The 7,938-nt window shown below is 46.7% G+C and overlaps 1 long non-coding RNA gene across 1 annotated transcript; it reads right to left on the reverse strand.

Annotated features, from left to right (window-relative positions):
* Window positions 1-110: 110 nt before the first annotated feature.
* On the reverse strand, window positions 111-3,073 carry LOC109375224 (uncharacterized). Its single transcript, XR_002122536.1, has 3 exons — window positions 2,890-3,073; window positions 1,536-1,667; window positions 111-1,425 (listed from the first exon to the last, which is right to left on the reverse strand). It is a non-coding gene; the product is annotated as an uncharacterized LOC109375224 (long non-coding RNA).
* Window positions 3,074-7,938: the final 4,865 nt, after the last annotated feature.

Here is a 7,938-nt window from a genome sequence, read left to right on the forward strand (position 1 = left end):
ATATATTAGATAATATATCATTGTAAAATTTCTTGAATGATATTATAATATAATTATGTAGAAGAATGTTCAAGTTCTTAGGTAATACACATTGAAATATTTAGGGGAGAAGTGTCCTGACTTCAGCAACTTGTTTTCAAATAGAGCAGGACAAAAATGTGTACGTTTACACAGAGAGAAGATACAGATGTGGCTGAATTCTTAACAGTTGGTGAATCTGAGTGAAGGATATGTGGGTGTTCACTGGATTATTCTGTGAATGTCTCTGTAGTTGGATCTTTTTTAAAACGAAAAGTTGGAGAAAATGGTACAGAATCCTGGTGACTCTGAGGAGGATGGGTTGGAAGGAGGACAGAGCCGATCTCAGGCGGGGCTGAATTAGGAAGTCCATCTGCTCAGCTATTGTCTCTGCATTCCTCTGTCAGGGCTACTCTCTGCAGCGTGTTCCCCTTCTCCCCTGCTGCAAATAAGGCTTTGCAGGCAGCAGGGCACATGGCCACAGGCCTCTCTAGATTCCCAGCCTTCCAGCTAGGAATCAGAGAGGAAACAAGTGTTCAACTCTCTGCTTCAGCTTGGAGAATCCTGCGGAAGGGCTCTGATGACCTCAGCTTGGGTCATGCACCCACCCCGGGTCAGAAAAGGGCAGGGGAAGGGAGCGATATGGCCAGGACTCAGTGTCAGCTCTGTACTCCAGGTGATGAGGGGAGGCTTGGGGGCTTCCTGAAGGCAAAGAAACCAGGAGGGAAAATCAATTACACAAAGGGGGCGGAGGAGGAGGAGAGGAGCAGAGGAATCGAGGCTGATTCAGCATTTTCTAAATAAGGTGACTAGGAGGTGAGGCCGGTAACTGAAAGAGAGAATACAGGAAGACAAGTTTGGGGTGTTCTATTTTGAATGTGATGAATTCAGAAGCTTTGAGGGCACCTAGGAGGAGAAATCTCACAGACTGTTGGAAACAGCTCTGTAGCTCAGAAAAGCACTGGCAGTCCCAGCCGCTTGATGTCAGTGTGGGTAGGCCAGCTTCATCTCAAGACTACGGAAGGTGCCACCTTGTCCAGCAGCCGAGCAGAAGAGCCCTCTCCTTGTAACCAGGCCCCATGGTGAGAGAGACCCTGGCTAATCACAAGGGAGCCATGAAAAGGCATTGCGTCCACATTTCTGTCTAACACTTCAGCATTCATGACTCAGCAAGGGTTGCTCCTGCTGCTTGTTCCAAAGCACACTGGGAGGTGCTGGGCAAATATTTGAACAGCATTTAGGTCTTAAATCTGAAATGGCCTGAACCTTCCAGTTGCAGAGCCTCCTGCCCTGGTGTAGGCAGCCGTCTCAGCTTCTCCTTCAAGCCCAGCAACAGCAGGGCCTGTGGAAGCACTTAGAGCTCCAGCCTGGCTTTCCAGAAAAGGCCCCCTGCCAAGAAATTTGTCACTGGGGGAAAGGAAGAAAGAGAAATATAACCAGAGGTCCAGGGTATTGGCACCTTTCTCCTCCCTCCCTCCCTCCCTCCCTCCATAAAACGAGGGCTCCCCTTTGTTTACTGTGATCCTTTCGCCTTCTGTGCTCAAGGGAAGTTGAGTCTGTGGTTATCCTTGAGATCCAGAATGAGTCAGACACGGGTTTGGATTCCTCTTTCTCCGTTTACCAAATGGGAATAATAAGGCACTTTCTTCCTGGGAGTAAGTGAAAGTAAATGAGACAACACAGGTTACCAGCTCAGCACAGATCTTAGCACATGGGGGCTGTGAGCCAGGTGTCAGCTGCCCTCACCAGGAGAGTCTGAACAAGGCTGGGACAGAAAGAACATCTTCCTTCCTGGTGCCTCTCAGACCTCCCCTTGGGAAGTTTCCAGTCACAGATCAGAAGAGATCGGCCTCAAATTGGATGCCCAATGATGCTGGAGGGAGGGAGGCTGGAAGAGGATGGCTGGGACTTCACTTGTGTAAGCTGAATACCTAAAATAAGCCCAGGCAGAAGACTGGGAATTTCCTATCATCTTCACTGTAAATGTCCTATTTATAAAGCTGAGTCACTGCAAGACGTTGCTTCACAGCCACTCAGCATGTGGAGACAGGCCGCGACAGGAAACAAGGAGCCCAGCCAGAGGGCCTCACCCACAGGCCTGGGGGCACGCCTTGGGTCGCCCGGCCCAGCTGCTCAGCTCTCAGAAGCACCTCTGACAGGCTCAGGGCATTCACGTTACTGGGCCAAGCTAACTTTCTCTCATTCCCTTGATCCTTTTTTTGGTTTCTTTGCTCCAAAGTAGCCTCCTTATTTAGGGGTTATAAATTTACAAGGAGGGGCTGGCCTCTTCATGGCTTGCTTACAATGAGTGGCAGGCCTGTCTCCCCCTAAGACCCAAGGGGTCTGGCATCTGAGTGAGATATGAGGGCATCTGTCCGTGACCCCGCATGAACAGACCTGCCTGGCTATCGCGGCTCATCCCAATCTCTATTTTAAAAGCAAATTCTCCTAAGAGAGTTTCCATGCATTCAGAGCTCTGGGTGCCTGGGGTACAGAATTCATGAAAGGAAGTAAAGGAGCAAAGAGGGGAGCAGAGGTCAGCAAAGAACAGCTGCACTAATGTGGCCATCAGTCCACCCAGGGTAACCCCTTAGAGAGGGGCAGGGAGGGAACACCCTCCTCACTTCCTGATGTTACAGTCCCTCAGCCCTTGATTGAAATTAGTCACCAGTCACAACTGTTAAACCAAGGCCTTCCCACCCTGCCTCCAGCAGCCCAGTTAATACCGTGCGGAGCAGAGGGCAGCCCCATTTCACCGTCGCTCAGGTGTACAGAGACGGTTCCAAACCAAAGCAACCTTAATACTCAGCTACAGTTACCCATTAAACAAGGCAAACCAGTTGCCTGGTTAAAACAGTCTCAACTCCTGACCTGCCTCAGTAAACTTGTCAGGACCTAGTGTGAAGCTGCAACATGGCCGTGCCTTGTGGATCCAACTCTGACTTGCAGGAGCTCTGGAGATGCAGGAGGTTCAGACCCTGGGAAGTTCCTGGGCCCCTCGGGCAGCTTTGAGCATTAGGGTCACAGCAGTGTGTGGTGACAAGAGCAGCCATGGGGCGGGGCCTCTATCAGTCAGTCAGTGTAGGCTGGTGGTGGGCGGGGTTAAAGGTGCCTGTGCCTGCCCCAGGTGCTTGAGCTCCTCCCCCATCCCCACATTAGGTGACCAGGGCTTCTTTGATACTGCTGGATGGTGGGTCTCTGGTCCAGTTACTCTTCTGAAACCAGAGACTCTTTTACCATCTGCTGTCCCAGCAAGTTCCCAGGTCCCAGACTAATCCCCACCCATCAAAGTCCTCCTCAAAAGAGTCTCTTCCTTTCCTCTGCCTTTTTTCTCCTCTCTAAATCCCTCCCTTGCTCTTTTTGGTGACATCCCCTCCCCTTTCTTTTCCTGTTACCAGAGAACTTTAGGCCCCTTTTTCTTCCATCACAGTGGTCGGTGGCCTGACTGGCAAGTCTCTGAAAATATAGAGAACCCAGATGTCACCATCCCAGAGGCCTAAACCCCTCTCTGTAGTAGGGGGAGGAGCTAATCTCTTCCAGTCCATTCTAGTGAATCACCCCCCCAAACCCCCACCACCCCCACCACAGAAATTAAATGGGGGGGGGGTGCTTCTAACTACAGCAATGGAAAACCATAAGGTCAACTTAGAAAAAACAAAGACAAACAAATTATAACTAATAAGGTTCAGCAAGATTGCCAGATATAAGACCAAACTGCACAAATCAACAGCACCTCTCCCACCCACAACAGCTACCAGAAAATATTGCTAAAAAGATATCATTCACTGCAGCAATAGGAATTACAAAACATCTAGGCATTAACTAAGAATACACAAAAACTTCTCTACAAATTTCAAAAAAATTCTGTTAAGGAAACAGAAAATGATCTGAGTAAGTAGAGCACATCCCATGCATTTGGACTGGATGACTTAATATAGAACAGCTGAACTTGGATGGCTCTATAAAAACCTAGTTAAATTAATGATTGACCTACAAACTCAGTGCAATCCCACTCAAAATTCCAGGTGGATCTCTTTTTGAGGAACTCAATAAATAAATCATTAACTTTAAAATAGAAGAGTAAAGAGGGGAGACTTGCTCAATCAAATACAAAAACCATAGAAACAACAGCGTGGTGTTGGCTTAGTAACCGTCAGGCCAGTAGAATAGAATAGAAAGGTCAGCAACACACCCATATATAGACATTTTATATATATATATATATATTTACATATATACATTAAAACACACGTTCTCAGTGGGGTAGGCCACAAGTTGAGTTTTTATTGGGGTATTCTGCTGCACTACTATCACTGTAGCAGGCGTATTTAAAGGATAAGGAAACGTGTACCTTGAGGTCCCTGTGTGACTCTGTGGAGAGAACAGCACTTGATGGTCCACAAGCCTAACTTCCTGGAGCTGCCTCCTAAAGTCAGCAGCAGCCACATCGCCTGCAGTGTGAGACCTAAGAAGCCGAGGCAGGGAAAACTGAGGCAGGTCTGTGCACACAGCCACAGGGCATCCGTCTCTTTCCCCATGAAGATGGTTGTGTAGCTAATGAGAGGATGAGCTTCATCTGCCCGAATAGCTGAAGGGTGAGCTGAAGGTGGATTTCGGCTGAGACCAAAAAACCAGGATTCCACAGTGTCCAGCAAATTTTGCCTCAACTAATCCATGCAGATGTTGAGCTCTCCTGAATTCCTAAAAGCATAAAAAACAAACAAACAAAAACTTTAAGAAAAATATGCCATAAAAAACAGATCTCATAAATTTTGTTTCCACTTTCTTTACCTACTTGTCCCTCATTTAGTATTTGTATAAAATGACATCCTGTCCTCTTGTTTTAAGCAAGATTAGTCTAGGTTGTGTTGTATTAATATGCAAGCCCCAAATCACAGAGGCTTATATCTTGATAATTGTTGAAACTGGGTAATGGGTATAGCAGTTTGGATATACTATTGTCTCTGCTTTCATACATGTATGTTTGAAAATTTCCATAATAAAAGTTTTTTAAATTCCCATGACTTAAAGCAAAAAAAATTGTTTCTTGCTCCTACTACATGTCCATTGTGGATCAGTAAGGTCTCTACTCCACTGTGTCCTCAGTCAGAGACTTAGGCTAGCGGGTTTTCGCCATCTGGAGTATTGCTGATTACATGGCAGAGGAAAAGAGCCATGCAGGGGCCATGCGATGGTTCTTAAAGCTTTTGCCTGGAAGCAAAACATATCATGATGTTCACATTCATTGGCAAAGCAAGTCACATGATGACACTCAACTTCAGTAGCTCAGGAAAATATGACCCTACTGTGTGCTCAGTAGAAGGAAAACAGGAAATATTTGGTGAACAGCAATAATAATTAGCCCTGAAGAAATGTGATCTAAAGGAATTAAAAGCCAAAAGGTGCTCTCATACACCATAATTTTTCCCAATGGATTTGACCCCAAAACAAATAATGTTCAGATCTCATTTGTGATCAAACACTCACAATTAGACCAGGATGGGGAGTTCTGCAATGTCAGGAACAGTTTACCTGTCCTTACCTTTCAAATACAGAGCACTCTATCTTGTCCTCACCAGGTGCTAAATAGGACTTGCTGAACTGAAGAAACACGGAGGCAGGCAGAGTGGATTACCAGGCATCCCCTTAGAGTACCCACTGTCCATCTTGGTTCTTACTTTTACCAAACTCTTTCTTACGCCATTCCCAGGCAGAACAGGGTGGGGCCTGGTGCTTCTCTAGTTCACTGGGTTATTGAGGCTGTTCTGGGTGATCAGCCTCTCAGCCGAAAGCCCTGAACTTGAACTCACCAATGTCAGGGGCTCCAGATGCCAGCCTCTGGATCTTCCTACACAAAAGCATGCATCTTACAAGGGAGGAAACTGAACCCCAGAGAAAGTCAGGACCTCTATTTGCTTCAGAAGTCTAGGGCTTCCTCAGTCCCTTTGTCTTAGCATTCTCCAAAATGCTTGTGGCTGAACTGACTTTGCAAGATGGGTATCCTGGCTCCTAGTCTGGTGCTCTCTCTGCCATATTCTATCCACCCATATTGTAAATTGCCATGTGTTCTGCAAAACTAAAATTGGGAGAGAGAGAGAGAGAGAGGGAGAGGGTGAGAGCAAGCTATTTAAATAGTGTCAGCACTTCTGCCTGCTATTCCACTCAGTGAAGGGATATGAATCTGCTCTTCCCCGTACGTCTTGATTTCTGCCTCCTTCTCATTGTGTCAAAACTAACAAGGCTTCATGTAGTTCTAGCACAGCTCCTAAATACAGGCCAGCTCTTCCCCTGGGGCTCCACTGAAGGAACACTACTCTGTTCCCAAACTGGAGGGTAAACAAGCTGGTCAGGAGGTGGGCTGCCCGGAAAGGACCCCTGAGAGCAGTACCGTGTGTTAAATTACCCTGCGGTGAGCGCTTGCTGGAGCAGCTCATGGGCAAAGGAGCAAGGAGAGGATGAAAACTTGAACAAACCTATACATCCCTAGGCTATAAAAATCATTAAAATATTGAAGAATTTAAAGACTTAATGACCCAGCAAAGATGGAAAATATGCTTAAATGCAGATCTCAGTCATTAAAAATGCATTTCGCATGCCATATTTACCTCCCATGAAAATGGGGAGTGGGAGATACATTTAGGGCAAGATTGCCACAGTTCCCCAAGTGGGCAGGTTAGAAAAGTAAGTGACAGTCCTCACTGAGTGCCCAATGAGGCGAAAGCTCTCAGGTACTCCCATTGCTTTTCTGTCACCATCTGAATCTGCAGCCAATTCACCACTCCAGAGATTTCCATCATGTGCAAGAAGCAGGAAGCATTTTTCTAAGAGAGACCCCTCAGGGGGGAAGATGCCAGAGAGGCTGGCTTGGCAGTGGCATCAGCAGGTAAGGCAACTGGAGGAAGGTCTATGCAGAAACACCGAGGGAGGCAACCAGCCAGAGGACAAATTAGCCTCCTACCAAGGCGTGTTTCTTTCTTCTTACCAGCCCTCAGTTGCTGTATTAGTTGGCTAGGGCTGCCATAACAAAACAACAGATACTGGGTGGCTTACACAACAGAAATTCATTTTCTCACAATTCTGGAGCCTGGACATCTGAGATCAAGGTGTGTGTCAGCAAGGTTGCTTTCTTCTGAGGCCTCCTCCGTCCTTGGCTTATAGATGGCTGCCTTCTCCCTGTGTTTCCACATCATCTTCCTTCTGTGCCTCGATGTGTCCAAATTTCCTCCTCTTAAAAGGACACCAGTCATATTGGATGAGGGGCCACCCTAAGGACCTCATTTTAACTTAATTACCTCTTTAAGGATGTTACCTCCAAATTGGTTACCTTCTAAGGTACTGGGAGTTAGGACTTCGACATATGAGTTAGGGTATGGGGAAGGGGACACAGTTCAGCCCATAACAGTTACTAAATGATTATAATACATCCCAAAGGAGACCTTGGAGGGTTTTGTTTTTAGAGAAAATTAAAAGTTCATGGTGTATCGAGTGCCTTCTACCCTTCTAAGGAGTTTGAGTCAGTGAAACTCCAGTTCACAAGCAGTCCTATTGACAAAGTGCATGGACAGTAAGGGGGCAAAAGATGGAACTGTTAGCCACGGACCAGTTATGTGACTTTCAGCAAATAACATACTCCTCCCTAGCCTCAGTTTCCTCATCCATAAAACAAAGGAATTAAGTCCTACTCTGGATGTGGCAACTGGCACTCCCACTTGCTTCTGCGCGCTTTCCTGTGTGGCAGAGACAAGAAAGCTGAAAACTATATTCTCAGATTCCTTTATAGCTAGAGTTCTGGTTATGAACTCAGTCCTCCAATGGGATGCACTGGTATGAGACTGGAGGACAAAAAAGAAGCAGAGGCTGGGGAGGAGGCGTGGAGGCTGCATGCTTGTGTCTCCAAACCATGCTGAGGGGCTTGCAGAG

The sequence above is a fragment of the Hipposideros armiger genome, unplaced genomic scaffold (genome assembly GCF_001890085.2).
Source record: "Hipposideros armiger isolate ML-2016 unplaced genomic scaffold, ASM189008v1 scaffold_918, whole genome shotgun sequence".
NCBI lineage: Eukaryota > Metazoa > Chordata > Mammalia > Chiroptera > Hipposideridae > Hipposideros > Hipposideros armiger.